This window comes from Natator depressus, chromosome 3, assembly GCF_965152275.1.
Source record: "Natator depressus isolate rNatDep1 chromosome 3, rNatDep2.hap1, whole genome shotgun sequence".
NCBI classification, from domain to species: domain Eukaryota; kingdom Metazoa; phylum Chordata; order Testudines; family Cheloniidae; genus Natator; species Natator depressus.
In genome coordinates, this window is record NC_134236.1 from 129,804,306 (window position 1) to 129,816,529 (window position 12,224).

Here is a 12,224-nt window from a genome sequence, read left to right on the forward strand (position 1 = left end):
AAAAGCCACATTCATATTAAATTCCATCCCACCAGCAGACTTATTGTTTTTGTATTTAAATGTTTGTGGGTTGTCTTAAAAGAGAAGGTTACACACCGTGTGCAGTAACTGAGGTTTGTTTGATATGTGTGTCCCTGGGGGTGTTCCACTTCAGGTGTTGGTGCATCCTGGTGCCATTAATCGGAGATCTTCAGTAGCAGGGCCCGGTCGGGACACACATGCACAGTTGGTGTCTCGCGGCATCATTGGAGTCTTTGGCACATGTATGCGTTCCGACCCCCTCAGTTCCTTCTCCACCATAGAGTCCTTTAAGTCGAATTCCAAAGCAGAGGGGAGGAGGGTGGGTAGTGGAGCACCCACAGGGACACATACATCTTGAAGAACCTCAGTTACTGCACAGGGTGAGTAACCTTCTCTACTTCTTTGAGTGGTCTCCCTGTGGGTGCTCCACTTCAGGTGAATGTACAGCAGTACCTGCTATGGTTGGGGGGACTTTGGAGTTGCGGATTTGGCAGTGGCAGACAGTACTGTATGATCTACTATAATGTCCGCTCTGGCATCTTGTGTGATGGTGTAGTGTTTGGCAAACATATGGTCTGACAACCATGTAGTGGCTTTGCATATGTCAATAATGGGTACGTTGTGTAGGAACTCTACCCACCGATGTTGACGTAGCTCGAGTGGAATGAGTTCTGATGCCATCAGGAGGTTCAACGTCATGGATCTGGTAGCAGGACCTAATAGAGTCGGAGATCCACTTGGAGAGCGCTGTTGTGAAATAGCAGCTCCTTTCAGCAGTAGATACAAAGAGTCTAGGTGATTTACGAAATGATTTTGTTCTGTCCAAGTAGAAGGCAATCGCCCTTCTAACGTCCAGGGTATGAAGTGCTGCTTCCTGTGGGTTTTTGTGGGGTTTGGGGTAAAAAGTGGGGAAGTGTATCAGCTGGTTAAGATGGAAAGAGGAACCACCTTTGGCAGAAATTTAGGGTGAGGTTGCATCGTGATCTTGTCCTTAAATAAATTAGTGTATGGGGAGTGGGCCATCAGTGCACTTATTTCCCTGCCCCATCTGGCTGATGTGATGGCCACCTTCATGGACATGTGGAGTAAGGAGGAGGTGGCTATTGGTTCAGAGGGAGGTCTCATTAGGCCTCTGAGGATGAGGTTCAAATTTCAGGTGGGTGTGGGGTGGGGTGGACTTCAGGGTAGAGGTTTTGGAATCCAGTAAGGAAGCATTTTGTAGTAGGGTGTGTGGAGACAGAGGAGCTGTCCAGTTTCTCATGGAAGGCATTGATTGCCACGAGATGAACTCTGATGGAACTGAGTGATAGACCTTTGTTTTTGAGTTCTAAAATTTAGTCTAGGATATCAGGAAGGGATACGGTGCAGGGTGTGAGGGTTTTCTGTAAGCACCACATAGAGAATTGTTTCCACTTTTGGAGGTAACTATTGTGAGTGGAGTCGCATCTACTGTGTAATAACACGTGTCTGACTTACTCTGAACAGGCTAGTTCATGCAATTGGAACCAAGGAGGAGCCAGGCCGTCAGATGAAGTTTCTCCAGTTGTGGATGGAAGATGCAACTATCACTCTGGGAGAGGAGGTCCGGTCTCATCAGGAGAGTTCTTGGAGGGCAGATCAACATGCGAAGCAGGTAAGGATACCAGGTCTGTCTGGCCCGTGCCAAGGCGATAAGCATGACCTTGGCCTTGTCGTCCCTGATCTTGCGGAGAACTCTGTGTATTAGAGGAATTGGAGGGAATGCATACGTAAGTGTCCAGTTCCATGAGAGTAGGGATGCGTCTCTCAGGGAGCCTTTCCCGAGTCCCACTCTGGAGCAAAATAATTGGCATTTGCGGTTCTTTGCTGTGCCAAATAGATCTATCGAAGGAGAGCCCCAAAGGGAGACTAGGTGGGATGCAATCATAGAAATTAGTTCCCATTCATGTTCTTGTGAAAAGTGTCTGCTACGGGTGTTGGTGGTGGTGTTCTGACACCCCAGCAGGAATGAGGCTGTGATGTCTATGCGATGTAGTATGCACCAGTTCCAAAGTTTGATGACTTCTGTGCACAGGGAGTGTGATCTTGCTCCCCCTTGTCTGTTGATGTAGAACATACATGCAATGTTGTCTGTGAGTACTCAAAGAGATTTGTTTCGAATGAGTGGGAGGAAGTGAAAGCAGGCGTACCTGCCTGCTCTGAGTTCTAGGAGGTTTATATGCAGATGGGCCTCCAGTGCAGACCACCTGCCTTGTGTCATGTGGTGTTGCAGGTGTGCCCCCTCCCCCCCTCGCGTATCAGGGAGGCGTCTGTGGTGAGCATAAGCGCGGGGTGATTTTGGCAAAAGGGAACTCCTGCGCATATATTCTCCCTTTCCATCCACCAGTGCAGTGAGTTCAGCACATTTGTGGGTGGAGTTACCATCATTTGGAGGCTGTGCTTGGCGGGTTTGTACTCAGCTAGCCCTGTAAGACCTCATGTGTAGTCTGGCGTGTTTCACCACGAACATGATAGCTGCCATGTGGCCCAGAAGTTGCAGGCACTTTCTGGCTTCGACCCTTGGGCAGATGGACACCGTATGTATGAGGTGTTTGATGGTGAGGAACCTGGCCTGCGGGAGGAAGGCTCTGACGAGGGTCGAGTCCAGGTAAGCCCCATTGAACTCTATTTTCTCTATTTGAACTTTTGGAAGTTTATTTGTAATCCAAGCCTTTGGAAAAGAGCGATGGTTGACTGGGTGGCCGTATGCATTTCTTCATACGATCAGCCCTTGATGAGGCAGATGTCCAGGTATGGGAAAAATATGATCCCTTGTTCACGTAGGTAGGCTGCCACCACCACGAGAGTCTTGGAAAACATACGTGGTGCAATGGAGAGACCAAATGGGAGCACTCTGTATTGGAAGTGGTCGTGTCCCACTGTGAACCATAGGAATAGTCTGTGTGCTGGGTGTATTGAGGAATGCGTCTTGGAGGTCAAGGGCTGAGAACCAGTTCCCTCATTCCAGCACCGGTATTATCGTGCCCGACATGACCATTCTGAATTTTTGGGAGCGGACGAATTTGTTGAGTCATTGCAGGTCTAGAATGGGTCATATCCTCCGCTTTTCTTCTGGGTCAAGAAATAGTGGGAGTAAAATCCCTTTCCTCTGTGCTGTGTTGGAACTCATTCCACTGCACTTAAGAGGAGTAGGTGAGTTACTTCTTCCCGAAGTAGATGTTTGTGAAAGGGGTCCCTGAAGAGGGACGGGGAAGGGGTAGGGGGGCATGAAATAAAAGGGATGGAAAGGCCCAACTGCACTATTTTCAGGACTCAGTGATCCTGTGTGATGTTTCGCCAAGTGTGGTGAAAGCATTGGAGGCAATGGTCAAAAGGGCAAGTAGGCGCTGGTGGTAAGGAGTGGTCACTCAGACCCTCGACCAAGACTTCAAAATTGTGGTTTGTTGCCTGATGGGTGGGACGTAGATTGTTCTGACTGGGTTTGTCAATGTCTGTTAGGCCTGCCGCGGGACCTCCCAGTGTCATAGAATCATAGAATATCAGGGTTGGAAGGGACCTCAGGAGGTCATCTAGTCCAACCCCCTGCTCAAAGCAGGACCAATCCCCAATTTTTGCCCCAGATTCCCTAAATGGCCCCCTCAAGGATTGAACTCACAACCCTGGGTTTAGCAGGCCAATGCTCAAACCACGGAGCTATCCCTCCCCATACTGCTTGGACTGTGGGCAGCTGTATTGCTGCAGGTGAGACCTCTGGTAAGGCTGGTATCTCTTTCTCTTGGAAGGAGGGGTGTAGATCCCTAGTGTTTGGAGGGTACTGGAATCTTTCATTGTGTGAAGGACTTCATTGGTTTTCCTGGAAAAAAGTTTATCTTTGTTGAACGGTAAATCCTTCACTTTGGTCTGCAGCTCTTTAGGGATGCCAGATGAGGAGTGCCAGGAGGCCCCACGCATCACCACCATAGTAGCTGTGGTGCGAGCTGCCGTGTCGGCCATGTCCAGAGATGCTTGAAGCGCTGTTCTGGATACTAGCTGTCCCTCTACCAGGAACAATTTAAAATCTGCTTTTTGGTCCTCTGGGATATGGGAAGTAAATTCAGAAAGTTTGTTGTAATTATCAAAGTCATAGCTAGCAAGAAGAGCGGTACAGTTGGCAATTCTAAATTGGAGAGTAGAGGATGTGTAAATCTTGCGACCTAAGAGGTCAAGGTGTTTGAGGTCTATTTCTGGGGTGTGGACCGCTAATGAGGTTGTTTAGCCCTATGGTTAGCAGCTTCAGTCACAAGGGAGTTGGGCTGCAGGTTTGAGAATAAAAAGTCCATGCCCTTAGCTGGAACTTAATATTTCCGGCCAGCCCTTTTGCAGGTTGGCGGGACGGAAGCTGGTGTCTGCCAGATAGTGTCGGCCAGTTCCAGTATGGCGTTGTTTATGGGACATGTAATCTTTGAGGATGCCAAGGGTTGGAGGATCTTCAAGAGTTTATGTTGATTCTCCTGTACTTCCTCCAATGGAATGTCCTGGCTGATTGCAACCCTCTTAAATAATTCCTGAAATTGCTTAAAGTCATCTGCTATAGTTGGTGGGGATAGCATGACGGCTTCATCAGGTGAAGAAGAGGAGTTGTGTTAGGGCAATTCCATGTCAGGTGCGGGCTCTTCCTTCACTTCCTCATGTAGATCCTCAAAGGCTCTAGATGCAGATGGTGTTGGGGATCCAGGTGGAGGGTGGATCTGCACTCTGTGAAGCAAGGAGGTGCGGGAGTAGTGGGCCTTATAGGGTGCCCATGAGTCCCAAGGTGCCCATTGCATGGGGTATGGTAGTTGAGGTCCCATCCATGGTGGAGCAAACCGTGGGAATTGGGGTTGGTCCTTGTGATGCACGTTCCTGTCAGGTGGTCTTTGCTGTGGTGGAGGAGAGTCAGGTGGAGAAAAGACTGCGTCTCCGTGGTCGTCATCATTGCTGTCTGTGAAGACAGAGCGTTCAGTAGAGCATTCCTCAATTATTGGGAGTAGACCACATCCACCCTGACTGAATTGGCCTTGTCAACACTGGTTCTCCAGTTGTAAGGTAACTCTCTTGTCTTCATGTGCCAGTATATTTATGCTTGTATCTCTAATTTTCACTCCATGCATCTGAAGAAGTGGGTTTTTTACTCACAAAAGCTTATACCCAAATAAATCTGTTAGTCTTTAAGGTGCCACCGGATTCCTCATTGTTTCAGTAAGAGAGGGTGCCTGGATCACAGGTGAGCCCTTGGTACCGAGTGGCGGTGAATCCAGCACCAGTGCCACTGAGATGTCTCGAGGCATTAGAAATTGCATCTGCGCCGGAGAGTGCGACACCGTGGATTTAGAGTCAGAAGCCATTGGTTTAAGCAGTTTGCCTTTGGTCTTGGCTGGTGCAGTAGCCCCATGGCGGAACTGTCAGCCGCTGCCGGATGGTGTGTCGGTGGAGTCGCCGGTGCCAACAGATGGCGCCAACTCCGGCACAGGTGTCAGCGCCTTCGGTGCCGAGGAGGAGACCTGGCCATGACACAGTCTTGACTCCTTACTTTTCTGCACCATATGCCCGGTGCCAGAGGTGCTGGGAACGTCACAGGTGCTGACCCTTGAGGCAGTTGGCACCGCTGGCAAGGACCTCACTGGGAAACATTTCTTTTTGCCCGGTTCCCTGTGTGGGGAGGTCAAGGTTCTCTTCCTCTTCTCATGAGAGGGTGGAGCCCTGCTCTTGGTCAGTTCTGACCTGGTCAGAGAGCACCTAGGAGAGGGTTTTGTTCCTCCCGTCTCCAAATCAGGTTGGAGGGATTTCTCCACAAGAATATCTTTAAACCCCAGTCTCTGTCTTGGCTAGCTCTGGCTTTTAGATTATTGCAGTGGACGCACTTATTTGGGACATGAGTCTCACTGAGGCATTTGACACACCAGCAATATCCTTCCGAGTGTGGTATGGGGTCCTTGCAAGAGTTGCATTTTGTAAAACCGGGAGACCCCAGCATCTTGAATGTGGCCCACTCCAGAAAGTCTAAGAATGAGACCTTAGCGGGGTTCACTCCCGAAGTGGGAAAAGGGGTTAAGAAAAAACTAGGGGTTTTTTTGTTTGTTTTTAAAACGAACTATATGCAACTATCTAAAGGTAGGGTAGTAACTGGGGAGTTTTTATCTAACTAAAACTAATTTTCTTCTCAAAATAGAGGAAGAGGTTCAGCAATGCCCTGAGTTCTGTCTTCAGCCCAGGAGGGTTCAGAAGGAACTGAGGGGGGTCAGAACGCACGTGCACCAAACAGACTCCAACAACAATTCGAGACACCAACTGCGCACACACGTCCCGACCAGGCACTGCTACCGAAGATCTCTCATCAATGGCGCCGGGATGCACCGACACCTGAAGTGAAGCACCCACAGGGATACCACTTGAAGAAGAACTTTTGTTTTCAAACAAAAGGCTAGCATTAACTTTTGGTAGCTGAAAAGCATAGTGAGTAGAAAAGCTTAATCCTCTTTCATGATTCATTACAAGGATTTTAGCATTTTATTTGTGTCACTGGAAAGGAGGGCATACATTGGTTTTGGCCTTTGCCTTTGTCCTATTTGTAACATTATAGCTGTACATTAAGTGGGAAGTTTTAGTACCAGTTATGCAGAAATGGACTAAATTGATAATGAGATAGCATTTGACAGAGCTAGACCTGAGTAGGCTGACCATCTATGTGGCATCGTAAGGATATTAAAAACTCCCACTATTTTCATTCTATTCACTTGCCCCATTTCTCAGGTCTGGCCAATGCAGGCCCCAAGAGGAAGGGACAAAGTGGCTTTATATCTTTGTAGCTTCCCAACTCTGGGCTGAACAGGGCTGTTTTGGGCCCCTGTTACAATTTAGGAAAGCCTCAGAGCTGCTATAAATCACATGTGGCTGATTAGATGATTAGGGTGATTAGATGTCCCTATTTTATAGGGACCGTTGCGGTTTTGGGGTGTTTTTCTTATATAGGCTCCTATAACCCCCCACCCCCTGTCCTGATTTTTCACACTTGCTATCTGGTCATCCTATCTGGTGGGGAACAGGATATGGATGGTGTAGATCTGCTGTGCTCAATCAGAGATACCATTAATACAAGGGGATTTCCCAGGTAGCAGGTCACACTGATTTTTCCAGATGTTTTATGCCATCAGATCTTAGGGAAAAACTGTGACCAGTATCCAGAGGTGAAAGTAAGCCAGCACGGTCCGGTCTGGCATACCGGCAAGAGCCGGTATGCTGTGCCGGACCAGACCAGCTTCCCCAGGCTGGCGATTTAAAGGGTCCGGGGCTCCCTGCAGCGGCCAGAGCCCCAGGCCCTTTCAATTACCACCAGAGTCCCGCTGCCAGAGCCCCTGGGTAGCGGAGGCAGCTTGGGCGGTGATTTAAAGAGCCCTTTAAATCACTACCAGAGTCCCCGGCTCCCGCTGCTACCCCAGGGACTCCGGCAGCAGGGTTCAGACGGCGATTTAAAGGGCCCGTGGCAGTAGCGGTAGTTGGAGCCCTGGGCCCTTTAAAATGCCACCCGAGCCCCACTGCTGGAGCCCTGGGGTGGTGGCGGCCCGGGGCTCCGGAAGTGATTTAAAGGGCCAGGGGCTCCCAGCCGCCGCAACCACAGTGTAGCCCCAGGCCCTTTAAATCTCTGCCAGAGCCCCGAGCCCTGGAGTAGCGGCGGCAGCCAGGAGGCCCCGGGGCTCCGTCGGCAATTTAAAGGGCCTGGGGCTCTGCTGCAGTAGCGGCGGCTGGAGCCCCGGGCCCTTTAAATCTCCACCGAGCCCCGGGGCTCCCAGCTGCCTCTGCAGCTGGTAGCTCAGGGGGTGATTTAAAGGGCCCTGGGCTCCCAGCCACTGCTACTGCAGCCGGGGATTTAAAGGCCCCACCTCTTCCGGTTGAGGACACGCCCTGCTCAGGACTCCGGCGTACCGGTAAATCCTTTAAGTTACTTACACCCCTACCAGTATCTCTTATATGGTGGTTAAAATATTTGTATCATCTAGATAGTCTAAAGTGGACCTCCCCAACTATGGGACTAGATGTACAATGAATATTTCTGGTATGGATATATGTCACACATGTTATGATATATATAATTTCCTAGAAGCAACAATTCTTATGGAGGTCTTTTGGGTTCTTTTTGGCCTTTTGCTAGATTGCTGTCACTTTTAGTGATCATGTGGGGTGTAATGGCATATCTTCTCTGAGAGGTTATTGGTATGGTGTAGTAAAGTAAATACGGTGTAGAAGTACGGTATAGAAGTAAAGAGTGTAGAAGTACGGTGTAGAAGTAAAGAGATTGGTCAAAGTGTGCACAAAGTTTGACTACTACAGTGTCATGCTGGTTGCCAGATTTGGCAGGAGCTGATGGTACTTGAAAGTAGGCCATGGGCTTTGCAATATTTCCTTGAAGCAGGAGCACTGGTCAAATACATCTGGTGAAGAGATACAGCATTATGTTTTAGACTGAGCTTTACCTGTGTCATGCACAAATCTGGTTTTGCCTCACTATTTATTTTTGTAATGTATTATTAACCTTGAAACGGAGATTATAGAACAAGTAATAGATGTTTAAAAAAATCAATCCACATCATTTCAAGATTCTTTTTCTACTATTTTGTGTCATGTCTTTTATTCAAGGTCTTTGCCATCCAGTTTAAAAGGTCATTGTCATACATTTAGGTCTTGGGAGGGTGACAGCTAAGCCTCAGAGGAGTAGTAATTTAATATGATGCACTTGTTCACATATGCTAGTCGCCTCAAAGGGTCTTGTTTCAAAATAATTCTAGAGGCTGATTGCATGCTCAGTCAACAAAGTGACACTATGGGCTAGTGCTGGAAGAGTCAATGCTGTGATGGGGAGCAGAACTAGTTTTTATCTTATGTCAAATGTACACATAATTGTAATTGCATTAGAGATGTGGATGTGAAGGATTATAATGAGACTGTCATTTTTGCTGCTCTGAGGGCAGAAGAGAAACTAATATAGACAGTGAAAAATGACACTTAGATTACATAAGAAAATACAGCCTGTAATCCCTATGGACCAGATTCTGACACCTTACTCCTATTAAGTAACAACTTACTCTGAAAAGTCCCATTGATTTCCCATTGATACTTGTGTAGTAAGGTGCTATTCAATGTGAGCAAGGGTTCAGAATCTGGCTTGAACATGTTTTGTATCTACATTATTCTTATAAAAGCTGAAGCCTCTTATATTTCCTCCTCTTTTCTGTCTTCAGAAGAATCTGAGAGAAATGGGACTGGACATGGATAACCTGGAGACCCCTATTCTGGCAATTATGGCTTTGATTCTGAATGTCTTTGCCTTGTTATGTAAATACCTCAGTTTTATAACTAATATCCCCTTAAATCATTTACCTTCTATCAGTACTCACTCATTCATATCTTATAATTGAGTATTTATGCACTGGAGCAAAATGAATAGGTTTTATTTTTATATTTAAAAAAGATAAGTCAGATAGCAATTCAAACCATGAAAAGAGAGAGAACAACAACCAGGAGCTCATTTATTTTGTTGGGTGGATTTTTGTGTGAGTATATTCTTTCTGTATTCCTACTTTCTCCATGTGTCAGGTGGTTTCCTCTTTTGTTCTCTTCCTTTCCCTAACTCTTTTCTTTTATGTCTTACACTATTTTCCTCTCACACTTTACCCTCTTTCCTATTAATTTTTCCCTCACTTTTTCCTCAGGTTCTTTTCTTCAAAAAGCTGCTGCTGAGATCACTGTAGGTAGTTTTCTTCTTTTTTACATTTTCCTGATCCAATTGCCTTCTCCTAGCCTTTATGGAAAGCTGGGGTTCCAATAGTCCATCCCTTTTCCAATTAAAGGGACATCACTCAAAACATACTGCTTGCTGTTCGAATGGCAGCAGAGAAGAAAAGGATATCACACCAGAGGTCATCACTCCATTGCAGAAGCAGCTACAAGAAAGGGTTCATAAGTTAAAAAAGACAAAGTGCACCTGGACCAATTCTAGAGGCCTACACTGCAATGTGATTTTTTTTTTTTTTTTGCACCATTGAAAATGTGTAGCCTGACTATCAGAGCTGCTGAGCACTCACAGGTGCCTGCTACTGAAGTCAATGGGATCTGCAAATGCTCAGCACCTCAATATCAGGTTACTAGTCTAAACTAGTGTGTGTTTGTCACACACACACACACACCCCCATATACAACAGATTGCATTCACACTACAACCTTAACTCTGCCCTCTCATCACTTCCTGCACACAGCCTTTAAACCAAACTCTTCCTCCAAACACTACTGTGGATGTTTGGTTTGTTTGAACAGGATGGTTTGGCTAACAGGGTGCTGAAAATGTGGTATCCATAGTGGGGCAGAGTTAAAGTTGTTGTGTATGATCTGTGACGTATGGTAGCTGTGGTGATGGTAAGGTGTGTACCTTTGGCTGGAGGAGTAGATGACAGGTACTGTTAAGTGGCTTGACTCTTCATTTCCTTTCTTTTGTGGGTGTGTGTCATGTATGTTGTACAACCAAGTTTTTGTGTGTATTAAGTTATGTGTTCAATGAAGCAATGGGGACAGAGATAGGGAGGATACCAGAGCTGTGCCACAGAAAAATAGTTGCTGATAAAGATTTTACCTGCCTGCTGACAGAGAAGATTGTATCTGTCAGAGAAGTGCAGCTGTGCATAAAATCTTCTCCATGAGAGGATAAAATCTGCCAGAAGAACGTAAGTGCTGACAGAGAAGATTTCTATCCAGTAGAGAAGATTTTATTTATTGACTACTTGTTGAACACAAGGTTTCATTATTAATAATGGCAAAAAATGATCCTTATCCAAACATTTATTTTCAAGAACTACCTAATCTACTTCTGATTCACCTGTGTGCCGATTTTGGTGTAAACATACAATGTTGTTTTAAAAATACATGCCAACCAAAGAGGCTGGCAGACAAATTTCAATCAAGAAGCCAGCTTCAAATATTTCCTATCAAAAATTTATGCAAAGCCAAATTACTTTGAAAACACAAAGCGCACAACAATGAATGCTGTGTGAAGTTTCACTCTGACAAACCACCTACGTACAGAGAAGAACAAGAATTTAGGCCCCATTTTAAGATTATTTCAGAATGCACCATCACTATGATGTCATAATCAGCATCTCCATAATATCAGAAGCTCTCTTAACATCTGCCACCCTTTCAAAGGATGCAGCATGTATTTCCTTTGAAGCTGACCCAGCTTCGCTAATTGGTATAGCAGGGATGGGGCGATGATAGCTCTTCACTTTCTCCTCCCTATCTCCAGCAATGGCACTAGACTCAATCAGTCTTTATGCTCAGTGAGCACAAGGACTGGGATTGTGATTGGTTGCTGAATAGGAGGGAGGAATGCTCCTTGCACCTCATTCTCCATGTCTGCCATTCATCCTCCCTTCTCCACAGCTGCACAGGGCTAAACATAATCTGGCCTTTATTATACCAAGTCAATATAATTTTCTTTTAAGGCAGAACCATTGAGAAGAGACACCGAAAAAGTAAGGAAAATGTAAGCAGTGGGGGAAAAAATAAAATTTCTGAACAGAAGGAAAGACACAGGAGATAATATGTCTGTAACACGGAAAAACTGGTTCCATCTAAGCAAGAGTGCCTGAAACAACAGACAACTAGAAACACTAGAAAAGAAGCTTGGTTCACCACTGCCTTGCACCTTGTATAATTATTTACACAAGGTGGGTGTGAACTGCTACCACTTTAATCTGGTTGCATTTTATACTCCCTTGGCATTCACTGTGCCTGAGTATAAATGATTAAACCCTGGTCTACACTTAAAATTTTGGTCCATCTACCTGCATTACTTAGAAGAACAACACATACCCCATAGTGCCGTAGTTAAGATGACCCAACACCTGCTGTTGATATGGCCAGGTTGACACAGGAATTCTTCCGTCAACCTAGCAACCACCACTCTGGGAGGTGCATTAACTACAGCAACACAAAAACCCCTTCCATTGATATAGGAAGTGTCTATACTGTGGCACTACAGAGTGAAAACAATGGTTTATTTGGCCCCTGAAGTTTAGGACATCTGAAAGGGGAAGTAATATTCAGTGAACTGAGCCATACAATTGATCTGTCTGTGACTCCCAGAAAACAGGTCTTACCAAGCAGGGAGCAAAAGGAAGGGAATTCAGCTGAACCAAAAAGGATTGATAAATACCCTAGAT

The 12,224-nt window shown here is 46.1% G+C and overlaps 1 protein-coding gene across 2 annotated transcripts in view; it reads left to right on the plus strand.

Annotated features, from left to right (window-relative positions):
- Positions 1-12,224, plus strand: part of FAM89A (family with sequence similarity 89 member A) — a 51,959-nt gene that overhangs the window by 2,051 nt on the left and 37,684 nt on the right. For both annotated transcript variants that reach the window (XR_012638867.1, XR_012638866.1), the window contains exons 2-3: positions 1,507-1,654; positions 6,188-6,471. The gene's annotated coding sequence lies outside the window, so the exon portion shown is untranslated. The remainder of the gene's footprint in view (positions 1-1,506; positions 1,655-6,187; positions 6,472-12,224) is intronic.